General features: G+C 49.0%; 1 protein-coding gene across 24 annotated transcripts in view; it reads left to right on the top strand.

Moving 5' to 3' along the window:
* APBB2 (amyloid beta precursor protein binding family B member 2) overlaps positions 1 to 12,239 on the top strand; it is a 586,942-nt gene that overhangs the window by 205,616 nt on the left and 369,087 nt on the right. Inside the window, exon 2 of one of the 24 annotated variants that reach the window (XM_033946755.1) lies at positions 6,083 to 6,195. The exons of the other annotated variants lie outside the window; for them this stretch is intronic. The gene's annotated coding sequence lies outside the window, so the exon portion shown is untranslated. The remainder of the gene's footprint in view (positions 1 to 6,082; positions 6,196 to 12,239) is intronic. 24 annotated transcript variants of the gene reach the window in all.

The raw sequence follows: 12,239 nt of genomic DNA on the forward strand, positions 1-12,239 counted from the left end.
TGTGAGCAGACCAGAAGCAGCATGTCTTTATTGCTGCTACTGCTGGCAAATTCACTATGTTTGGAGGGCCATGGTGGTGAAAAGAGGTAAAGGGAAAGATGCTGGACATGTGGAACGGAAAGAGGGGAATGAAGAAAGGGAGAGATGCTAGACCCAGGGTGGAGGAGGGGCAAGAGAAAAAAAGAGAGAAGGATATCAGACCTTTGAAATGATGAAGGGGAAAGGTAAGTGGGAGGGATGCCAGACCTATTCACAAAATCAGCGCCTCGGAAACCGAGCGTGCCTCAATTTACGAGCGCCCCCCCCCCTCCCCGTGATCCGGCACCCTCCCCCCCGCAATCCGGCACCCTCCTCTGCCGCGACCTGAAGTCCCCCAGACCCACCCGAACCCGCTTCATACTTTCATCTGGCCTCGGCACCGGCATGTCTTGTGCATTAGTGCCGATGCCTGAAGATCGGCCTCCTCTTCTGTGCTGGGCCTTGAGCATCTGCGCATGCTCAAGGCCTGCGAGTTCACGTTCTCTCCGAGATCTCTCCCTTCCCTCTAGTCCACCTCCCATGGGTCCAACACCTTTATCCCCTCCCTTCATCGCCCAGATGTGGGTCTAGCATATCTCCCTTCCCTCCAGGTCCACTCGACCCACCACTTGGCCCAGCACTGTTTACCTTCTCCCAATCCCCAGACCATATCCAGCAACTGTCTCCCTTCCCTTCAGCTTCAGCCTTTCCTGCAGCCCAAGCAATCCCCTCCCCCTATCACAGGTGCAGCAGCAGCCCCCTCATGAATCCAGCAGCCCCCTCACGAATCCAACAGCCTGACTCCCTATCACAGGTCCAACACCCTCCCTCCCTTGCTCCCAATCATGGCTACTAGCAAAAAAACAAACAAACAAGCAAACCTGCGATTCCCCTGGGTCGGCCCCTTTGCGCCTCCTGGATGGGCCTACCAGCCTCTTCGAAGCTTCCTGGACGAAAAGGCAACATTGCACGCAGGGCTACTTCGGAACCTTCTTCCTGCCAAGTCCTTCGATCCAATGTAACTTCCAGTTTCGCTATCATCCTTATTTATTTTTAAAAATTTCTATACTGTTTACAAAATGGTTATATACATAAAATGTTAAAAACAAATCAGGACAAGTAGAAACAGACAGAATTAATTCTTACAACAATAAAAAATCAATATTCAAAGAAATGCATCAACAAATAGTTGTGTTTTTAACAGTTTTCTGAATGAACTCCTATCACTGCATTTCCGAATTTGGCCAAAAAGGGTATTCCACAATTTTACTCCTGCACATGAAAAGGCCATTGCATTGGTTTCTGCATATTTTGGATTGACATTTGTTTTCAACAATGCAGAATTTTCTGAACGTAATGATCTTGTTGGTTGATAACCAGACACCTTGCTCTTAAAGAATTCTGGGATTGTGCCATATAAAAACTGGTCGGTATTGTGAATAAACGGAGGAGCCCGGAGTAGTTATGTGTACCATCTACACCATTCAAAGTTAAGTTGTTGTGAAATTTATGATTTTATTTTTATTTAAGTTTTATTTTCTGTTATTTAGTCTTTGTTTGGTGGAGGAGAATGTGAACAACTATGATGGTCTCCTTAACAGCTGCCCCGTGAACTTGTTTCACCGGACCTCAGCTGTGGGTCTGAGTGTTCACTTAACCACATCAGCCTTGTGTTGAAATTAGTGCTTGAAGTAAAACAAAGGTGATTAGTACAACAGTGATATAAAAACTGGTGACAGATCATAATTGCTTTGTATTGGCTTCTAAATGCAACTGGCAACCAATGCAGTTGTCGAAGATATGGCATAATGTGCTCATATCTTGATGTTCCTGTTATCAATCTAACCGTGGCATTCTGTACCACCTGTTGGATTCCTATAGGTAATATAAATCAGACAGTTCCCACTTATAATCGAGAGCAAACTCTATTCTGCATACAGGAGTCGGCCTCAGTAATGGAGCCTACGCGTAGTCGTATTCAATGACTGAGGTATTCAGCGTAGTTATGTTAGCTCCTTTTTCTCCAATCATTGGCCTTACTCCAGTATCTTTTATTTATTCAAAATCATTAAACTTTACCTATTTTATTATAAAAAGTTTCAGTTAGCTATTTCTATTTTTTCATTTTTTGAACATTGTGTTAAAATTCAATTTTCTATTAACTTATAGCATTTACTTTCACTACACTCTTTCATATTTCATGAGACTACATTCTTTCATTTATCCCTCTTTACAGTTGCTATCAATAGATAGTGTTCAGTGCTGTTTAAGGTTACTTATCTTTAGTCAGCGCTTGTATTTCAAAAAAGCCAACGTGGCCAGCGTTTCGTGGGCAAAGATTCAAACCCACTGCATCAGGGCCGAATTAACTGTGAATCAAGCCGCTGTGAACGAAACATAAAGTTAGTAAACAGTAATAGTTTTCCTAAGATTTATTCATAATAAATTATCTTACTTACTGCTCTGTGTGGGTCTCAAAATATTAGCAAAAATGGCGACAGCCTCAGTTTAAAAAGCTTAGCAGCGTACTAACGTCAGTCAGAGTATCAGATTCCATTGGAGCATATCTAGTTGGTCTATACTACATTCAGTAAGACTGGAAACATTCAAAAGCCCGGAGTTGAAATCCAGCTTCATTTAGTAAAAGTGTTGCCATTCAATCTGTTTGTTCAGACCATTGGGATACAGTGTGTTCAACCGACTACCGTATTTTCTCGCATATAACGCGTGCGTTATACGTGGTTTTTACGTACCGCGCACACCCTTGCGCGTTATACGCGTGAGCGCGTTGTACAAACATTTTTTTTTACATAGTTCCCCCCCCACGTCTGATTCACACACCCCCCGCAGGACCGCTCGCACCCCCACCCCGAAGGACCGCTCGCACGCACCCGCACCCCCACCCCGAAGGACCGCTCGCACGCATTCCCACCCGCACCCACCCCCCCCCCCTGAAGGACCGCTCGCACCCCCACAGCCTCCCGACCCCCCCCCCCCCATCATGTAGAAGCTCCTACCGGTGTCCTGCTGCTTCCTCTTGGCGGTCCCGACACGATCGGGGCAAGAGGGAGCTCAAGCCCTCTTGCCCCAGCCAACCGCGGCACCCCCGACACGATCGGGGCAAGAGGGAGCTCAAGCCCTCTTGCCCCCCTGACTCCCCGACACGATCGGGGCAAAAGGGAGCCCAAGCCCTCTTTCCCCGCCGACTCCCCAACTCCCCGACAATATCGGGCCAGGAGGGAGCCCAAGTCCTCCTGGCCCTGGCGACCCCCCCCCCGCTAGTTGTTCGGGCCAGGAGGGAGCCCAAACCCTCCTGGCCACGGTGACACCCCTACCCCCACCCCGCACTACATTACGGGCAGGAGGGATCCCAGGCCCTCCTGCCCTCGACGCAAACCCCCCTCCCCCCAACGACCGCCCCCCCCAAGAACCTCCGACCGCCCCCCCAGCCGACCCGCGACCCCCCTGACCGACCCCCATGACACCCCCAACCCCCTTCCCCGTACCTTTGTATAGTTGGCCGGACAGACGGGAGCCAAACCCGCCTGTCCGGCAGGCAGCCAACGACGGAATGAGGGCGGATTGGTCCATCCGTCCCAAAGCTCCACCTACTGGTGGGGCCTAAAGCGCCTGGGCCAATCAGAATAGGCCCGGGAGCCTTAGGTCCCACTTGGGGGCGGGGCCTGAGGCACATGGGCTCAATCCGACCATGTGCCCAAGGCCCCGCCCCCAGGAGGGACCTAAGGCTCCCGGGCCTATTCTGATTGGCCCAGGCGCCTTAGGCCCCACCAGTAGGCGGAGCTTTGGGACGGATGGGCCAATCCGGCCTCATTCCGTCGTTGGCTGCCTGCCGGACAGGCTGGTTTGGCTCCCGTCTGTCCGGCCAACTATACAAAGGTACGGGGAAGGGGGGTGGGGGTGTCGTGGGGGTCGCGGGTCGGCTGGGGGTGCGGTCGGAGGTTCTTGGGGGGGGCGGTCGTTGGGGGGAGGGGGGTTTGCGTCGAGGGCAGGAGGGCCTGGGATCCCTCCTGCCCGTAATGTAGTGCGGGGTGGGGGTAGGGGGTCGCCGTGGCCAGGAGGGTTTGGGCTCCCTCCTGGCCCGAACAACTAGCGGGGGGAGGGGGGGGTTCGCAAGAGCCAGGAGGACTTGGGCTCCCTCCTGGCCCGATATTGTCGGGGAGTTGGGGAGTCGGTGGGGCAAGAGGGCTTGGGCTCCCTTTTGCCCCGATCGTGTCGGGGAGTCGGAGGGGCAAGAGGGCTTGAGCTCCCTCTTGCCCCGATCGTGTCGGGGAGTCGGGACCGCTAAGAGGAAGCAGCAGGACACCGGTAGGAGCTTCTACATGATGGGGGGGTCGGGAGGCTGTGAGGGTGCGAGCGGTCCTTCAGGGTGGGAGTGCGGGTGGGAGTGTGTGCGAGCGGTCCTTCGGGGTGGGGGTGCGGGTGCCTGCGAGCAGTCCTTCGGGGTGGGGGTGCGAGCGGTCCTGGGGGGGGGTGAATCGGACGTCGGGGGGGGGGGGCATCAGGCTTTCAGGGTGGGGACAGGACTTCAAGGGGGAGAGGAGAGTCGGGCGGGCGAAAGGAGAGTCGGGGCGGGCGAAAGGAGAGTCAGGCGGCGACGGGAGAGTCGGGCAGCATGCGCGGTATACGGGTGTGCGCGGTATATAAAAATTTCTGTACATAAATGTGTGTTTTTTGCGCGCTATACCCGTGTGCGCGTTTTACACGGGTGCGCGTTATCTATGTGAAAATACGGTAATCCATCGCTGTTCATGCTGGGCTAGCATATGCCTGAAATTACCACCCCTGTTGTCAGGTTTAACAACTTCTATAATGACAGCTCTTAATGTCAAAAAGTCATGTTTCTTTGCAATATAGTGTCTTGCTAATGGGGCCCCCATATTTAAATTTTTAATATTGCTTTTATGTTCGGTCAACCGAACATTGAATTTCCTTGATGTTTGACCTATGTATATTAGATTACAAGGGCATCTTAAAGCATAAACGACCCCTTGAGTCTTGCAGTTCGAAGTGTGGTTCAGAATGTAATTTCTATTATCTTTGGGATTCAAAAATGTTTTAGTGCATTCCATAAGAGCAAACATTTGACAATTACCACATATTTGGTGACCCAGTACAGTATTTCATTTGCTGTATTAGTTGATTCCTATAGGTCCCAGAATTGTGTCACTTGTAGCACAGAACAAATGTAAAAGGATTAGAAAGCTGGGGGATCCCACATTGCATAGCCATGGTTATAACGCTAACAAATCTGCTTGACACAATGGCAGGAACAGGGATGAGTGGTCAACTAAAAGGGCAAGTGGCAGAAGGGAGAAGCAGTTGTTTGGGTTTTTTTTTCCACTTAATTTTGATACGGCAAGTGCAATATCAACATACAAAGATAAGAATACATTTTCAGATTGAAACATTTAAGCCAACTGCAACAATAAGCCCTACCCCAACCCCCTCCCCCGTCCCAACAGGAGAGGCAGTTTTTATTTAAATTTGGGATTTTATACTGTATTCTCATCTGCCCAGAATGGTGGTGGACTTGAGTTAGACAGTAGGGCAAATTGAAGGGATAAGTTGGTCCTTTTCTGCCATTTTCTACTAAGTCACTAGGATGAAAAAAACACTTATCAAACAGAAAAATAAAGATATTCTTCTGGGGCTACTTTAAAAATGAAAACATTTGGACATTTAACAGCATTATGTTAATGTATTTTTTAATTCAACTGTTATATGCTTCAGAGTCCTCGGTATAGCCCATTTGCTGTGTTTTGTCCATTACTGTGACACTGACAAATTCTTCCCATTACTGTCTTCATGTATAAAGCAGGTAAGTGGGAGAGGAGCAATTGTGTAATTCTTCGTATTTCTTGAGAAAGTGTCAGGAAGAGTTCATTAGTACTGCCTGGGCTTTTACTTTTTCCAGTGGTTGTGGTTTTTCAGGTTGGTTTGGAAGCGAGCTCCAGGTGGCAGATAAAGATAATCTCCCCTTAGGATGGGCTGTAATTATGAAATCCGTCTGTGCACCATTTTCCCCTTTGCTTTTCATTAACAGGCAAGCAAACGCCAATCCTTTCTGCTGGAACTTAATCATCTGCTGGTCGATTGGGGCACTGCAGAGAGTGAGCACGTGTGTATGTGCTGCTTCTGTTCCAGGCTTCATATTGGGTAAAGTGGGAGACATCAAAATTCTGTACCTCTGATTACACAGAACTAGAAGAACTTGAAGGTGTCTGTAAATACCAGATGAATGAAAATGGGCCTTCTAATTTATAAAACCAGTCTTTTCTGGCTCTGTACTGATAATCCTGTAATGTCATTAATGAATAATATGTACACCATAGGTGTAGGCTGCTAGATAAAATCATTTGCATTTCCATATGTTTAGAATGTATGTAAAGGGACAATATTTTATAATTATCACTAAAATGCTTATCTCCTTGGATCCCCCTCCCTTTAGTCCTCTTTGTGTTAGGGTCTTCTACCTTGCTTACAAAGTTTAAAAGCATATTTGATGGCTAAACTCATGGTGTTGCAGAAAAATAGGCTGGTGCAATATACAAAAATACAGTGGTGCCTCGCATAACGGACGCCTCGCACAGCGAACGCTGCGCACAACGAACTTTATGTCTTGATTCGTACAACGAACTTCGTTTCACACAACGAAGTCGCCCGAGCTGCATCCTTCCGCGCAGGCACTGCGCTTAACTGCCCTCTCTCCGCCTGGCTCCCTCTTGCCCCCCCCCCGACTCCCCGACACGATCGGGGCAAGAGGGAGCCCAAGCCCTCTTGCCCCCCCCGACTCCCCGACACGATCGGGGCAAGAGGGAGCCCAAGCCCTCTTGCCCCCCCTCGACTCCCCGACACGATCGGGGCAAGAGGGAGCTCAAGCCCTCTTGCCCCCCCGACTCCCCGACACGATCGGGGCAAGAGGGAGCCCAAGCCCTCTTGCCCCCCCGACTCCCCGACACGATCGGGGCAAGAGGGAGCTCAAGCACTCTTGCCCCCCCGACTCCCCGACACGATCGGGGCAAGAGGGAGCCCAAGCCCTCTTGCCCCCCCGACTCCCCGACACGATCGGGGCAAGAGGGAGCTCAAGCCCTCTTGCCCCCCCGACTCCCCGACACGATCGGGGCAAGAGGGAGCTCAAGCCCTCTTGCCCCCCCGACTCCCCGACACGATCGGGGCAAGAGGGAGCCCAAGCCCTCTTGCCCCCCCGACTCCCCGACACGATCGGGCCAGGAGGGAGCCCAAGTCCTCCTGGCCACGGCGACCCCCTAACCCCACCCTGCACTACATTACGGGCAGGAGGGATCCCAGGCCCTCCTGCCCTCGACGCAAACCCCCCCTCCCCCCAACGACCGCCCCCCCCAAGAACCTCCGACCGCCCCCCAGCCGACCCGCGACCCCCCTGGCCGACCCCCACGACACCCCCAACCCCCTTCCCCGTACCTTTCTGTAGTTGGCCGGACAGACGGGAGCCAAACCCGCCTGTCCGGCAGGCAGCCAACGACGGAATGAGGCCGGATTGGCCCATCCGTCCCAAAGCTCCGCCTACTGGTGGGGCCTAAGGCGCCTGGGCCAATCAGAATAGGCCCGGGAGCCTTAGGTCCCTCCTGGGGGCGGGGCCTGAGGCACATGGGCCCAACCCGACCATGTGCCTCAGGCCCTGCCCCCAGGAGGGACCTAAGGCTCCCGGGCCTATTCTGATTGGCCCAGGCGCCTTAGGCCCCACCAGTAGGCGGAGCTTTGGGACGGATGGGCCAATCCGGCCTCATTCCGTCGTTGGCTGCCTGCCGGACAGGCGGGTTTGGCTCCCGTCTGTCCGGCCAACTACAGAAAGGTACGGGGAAGGGGGTTGGGGGTGTCGTGGGGGTCGGCCAGGGGGGTCGCGGGTCGGCTGGGGGGGCGGTCGGAGGTTCTTGGGGGGGGCGGTCGTTGGGGGGAGGGGGGGTTTGCGTCGAGGGCAGGAGGGCCTGGGATCCCTCCTGCCCGTAATGTAGTGCAGGGTGGGGTTAGGGGGTCGCCGTGGCCAGGAGGACTTGGGCTCCCTCCTGGCCCGATATTGTCGGGGAGTTGGGGAATCGGCGGGGCAAGAGGGCTTGGGCTCCCTCTTGCCCCGATCGTGTCGGGGAGTCGGGGGGGCAAGAGGGCTTGGGCTCCCTCTTGCCCCGATCGTGTCGGGGAGTCGGGGGGCAAGAGGGCTTGGGCTCCCTCTTGCCCCGATCGTGTCGGGGAGTCGGGGGGGGGGCAAGAGGGCTTGGGCTCCCTCTTGCCCCGATCGTGTCGGGGAGTCGGGGGGGGCAAGAGGGCTTGGGCTCCCTCTTGCCCCGATCGTGTCGGGGAGTCGGGGGGGCAAGAGGGCTTGAGCTCCCTCTTGCCCCGATCATGTCGGGGGTGCCAGGGACCACACGGAGTCACCCACCGTACCACCCGATTCGGGTAAGCGCAGGTATCGGTGGGTGGCTTATTTGCGGGGGGGGTGCCTTATTTTACATTTTTTTCTAAAAAGGGGGGGCTGTCTTATTTGATGGCCCTGCCTTATCATCGGGGAAACACGGTAGAAAAAAAAAAAAATGAACAGTTAAGTCCCAGTTTTTGCCGCTGAGACTCTGCCCTCTCTCACTGTAAAATTAGACTCTACTTAGTCTGTCTTTAAATTTAAAAAATGTGTGTTGTTTTAAAAAACAATTATGTTTTTAGATGTATCTAAATAAAAATAATAACCAAAAATTTATCTTTTTTTATGTCATCTTAGCATATTTTATGCTGCAGAACGAATTATTTTTTTTTACATGTATTCTTATGGGAAAACGCGTTTCACATAACGAACGTTTCGCATAACAAACTTGCTCCTGGAACCAATTAAGTTCGTTGTGTGAGGCACCACTGTACATAGAAACATGATGACTGATAAAGGCCAAATGGCCCATCTAGTCTGCCCATCCACAGTAACCATTATCTCTTTCTCTCTCCGAGAGATCCCACGTGCCTATCTCAGGCCTTTTTGAATTCAGACACTGTCTCTGTCTCCATCACCTCTTCTGGGAGACTGTTCCATGCATCTACCACCCTTTCTGTAAAAAAATAGTGCTTTATATTCCGGAGCCTATCACCTCTTAACTTCATCCTATGCCCTCTCATTGCAGAGTTTCCTTTCAAATGAAAGAGACTTGACTCGTGCGCATTTACATTACATAGGTATTTAAACGTCTCGATCATATCTCCCCTCTCCCGCCTTTCCTCCAAAGTATACAGATCTTTGTCTGTTCCCATACGCCTTTTTAAGACCACATAACATTTTAGTAGCCTTCTTCTGGACCGACTCCATCCTTTTTATATCTTTTTGAAGAAGCGGCCTCCAGAATTGTACACAATATTCTAAATGAGGTCTCGCCAAAGTCTTATACAGGGGCATCAATACCTCCTTTTTCCTACTTGCCATACCTCTCCCTATGCAACCTAGCATCCTTCTAGCTTTTCCACCACTTTTTCAACCTTTTTGGCCACCATAAGGTCATCACATACAATTGCACCCAAGTCCTGCTTTTCCGTCGTGCACATAAGTTCTTCACCCCCTAAACTATACCGTTCCCTCGGGTTTTTGCAGCCCAAATGCATGACCTTGCATTTCTTAGCATTAAATTTTAGCTGTCAAATTTCAGACTATCATTCAAGCTTCACCAGGTCTTTCTTCATGTTATTCACATGATCCGGTGTGTCTACTCTATTGCAATACAGGCCGTGTTTCGGTGTGAAACGCCTGCATCAGGAGTTGGCTAATAAGCAAAATACAATTACTAAACTTCGGGGATCAGAATTGGTCGTAAAGCCTGAGCACAGAGAGCAATCTTAGTCCTGTGTTGCCTATTTTAACTCAAAAATATCAGCACAAGCATTTTGTTAGCTAATTTTCATAGAGAAAGTACATCCACAGAATGAAAAGTATATACATATGGGAGATAGAAATTAAAAGTAGCCTTGAAAAGGTGAGCTTTTAGCCTAGATTTTAATACTGCCAGAGACAGAGCTTGACGTAGGAAGTTAACAAAAAGAAGGTGGGTAGGTACCTGGAATGTCCTGCCTTGGGAGGTGGTAGAGATGAAAACAGTGGCAGCATTCAAAAATACTTTGTATAAATACAAAGAAATCCTGTTTGGAAAGAGAGAGGAATCAAACTTACCCTTCCCCCTTTTACAAAACTGTAGCGTGGATTTTTGCGCCGGCTGCAGCGATAACATCTCAGACGCTCCTAGAATTCCTATGAGCGTTAGAGCTGTTTCTGCCATGACCGTCACTAAAAACCACATTACTGTTTTGTAAAAAGGAGGGGGGTTAGTGGGCTTAAATGACAACTCCTGTAATTGGGAAGCAAAGCTATTGCAGGACAGACTTCTACTGTCTGTGCCCTGGTCATAGCTGGAAAGATTTGAATGAACTGGAGTGGGGCTTTGGTGATAACTTTAGTAGTTGAACAAGGCCAGTGCTGGGCAGACTTTTATTGTTTATGCTCTGAAAATGGCAAGAACAAATCAAGTATGCATATATATAGTATCGCATTGTACCCTATGCTAAGTGTGGTCTGTACTGGTATTTATCTGCAGTCATCTATTATGTCTTTATAAAACAGGCCACAAAGAGAAATACCCCACTACTTCCCCCCCAAAAAAAAAATCACACGAGATACTTAAACGAGATACAAAAAAATAGCTGAATGGCGTTTCTGCTCGAATGCATACTTGCTCCCTATAAGATAAAAAATTTTGTGAAATAATGCGAATCCTCAGTGTGAGGTAGTAAGCTCAAAGAAGGCCAAACCCAATGGGCTCCACCATGCATCCTCAAAACACTTAAATGGAGGTGCACAGTTGCAGAATTGCTCCCTTAATGTAGCCATAATAACCTCAGCTGGCAAAATGTTACATAAATATATCATCTTCCTTTCTTGCAGGCAAAAATTTTTTATTGTAAACTGCTTTGGTGTTTTTGTATAAGGCAGGGGTGTCCAATGTTGGTCCTCGAGGGCCGCAATCCAGTCGGGTTTTCAGGATTTCCCCAATGAATATGCATTGAAAGCAGTGCATGCACATAGATCTCATGTATATTCATTGGGGAAAACCTGAAAACCCGACTGGATTGCGGCCCTCGAGGACCGACATTGGACACCCCTGGTATAAGGTGATATATAAAATTAATAAATCACACTAGGTAAAAGATTGGCTGTAGATTTTCAGTTTCACATTGAGTTCAGTGAAGCTATTTGTTTAAGTATCTCTTTTACTCTTGTCCCTGATAAATAGTACCAGTTCGGGATATTTTTCAGGCTGTGCTAGCTCCTGTGCTCTCTTTATTATTTCTGTCTCCTATTCTTTGCACCTTAAAGTATAAGAGCCTGTATGGTATACTTGGTACTATCTTGCAGGACTATAGAAAAGCTGCATAAAGAATACAAAGAAATGTTGTTTCTTAGGTTGATGTGACATGGACAGTACTCGGCCTTGCCATTAGAGGCAGACTGAAATGCATGTTTTCAAGCTGTACAGTCTTGTAGTGCTATTACAGTGCTGAATTCTAAATAATAATTCAGGATTGTAATTTAAAACAAACAAAGGCTTGTTCTTTTAAAATAGAAGATTAGGCCATGGCTTCTCCTCAACAAAATCATCAGAGACAGAGCTAAAATAAACAATTTTAAAATGTATATACTGGCTCAAAGGAATGTTTTTGAGTTGTGAGGCAACATGAGTAAATTGTGGGTATAAAGAGATGTGGAGAAAAAAAAGACCACAGTCAACAATGCTAACAGCCTTTTATTAAGGTCTTTTTTTTATGCACTCAATTTACTCATTTTCCCTCACAACACAAAAACATATTCTGTTGAGTTGTGCATAATATATTGATCAGGGGTGGGCAACCTGCGGCCTTTGGTGGGTTGAACGCAGCCTACTGTTGAATTTTATATGATTTGTGAAACCATGAGATGTATACCCAGAAATTGTCATTAACCAGAGTTTTGGCTATTTTAAATACTATATATTGTAATTATTTTCATTTTTCAGAATAGCCAGTCTAGCAGTTTATTTCTATTGGAGTTAAATTTTTATTTACCGTATTTATCACAGAAGGCATATGGAATGCTGTGCATTTCTGGTTCTAACATTATGTAATACTGAGGCCCACAAGTGATAGTACTGACATTCATGCAGCCCTCT

Source organism: Geotrypetes seraphini, chromosome 1, assembly GCF_902459505.1.
Source record: "Geotrypetes seraphini chromosome 1, aGeoSer1.1, whole genome shotgun sequence".
Classification (NCBI taxonomy): domain Eukaryota; kingdom Metazoa; phylum Chordata; class Amphibia; order Gymnophiona; family Dermophiidae; genus Geotrypetes; species Geotrypetes seraphini.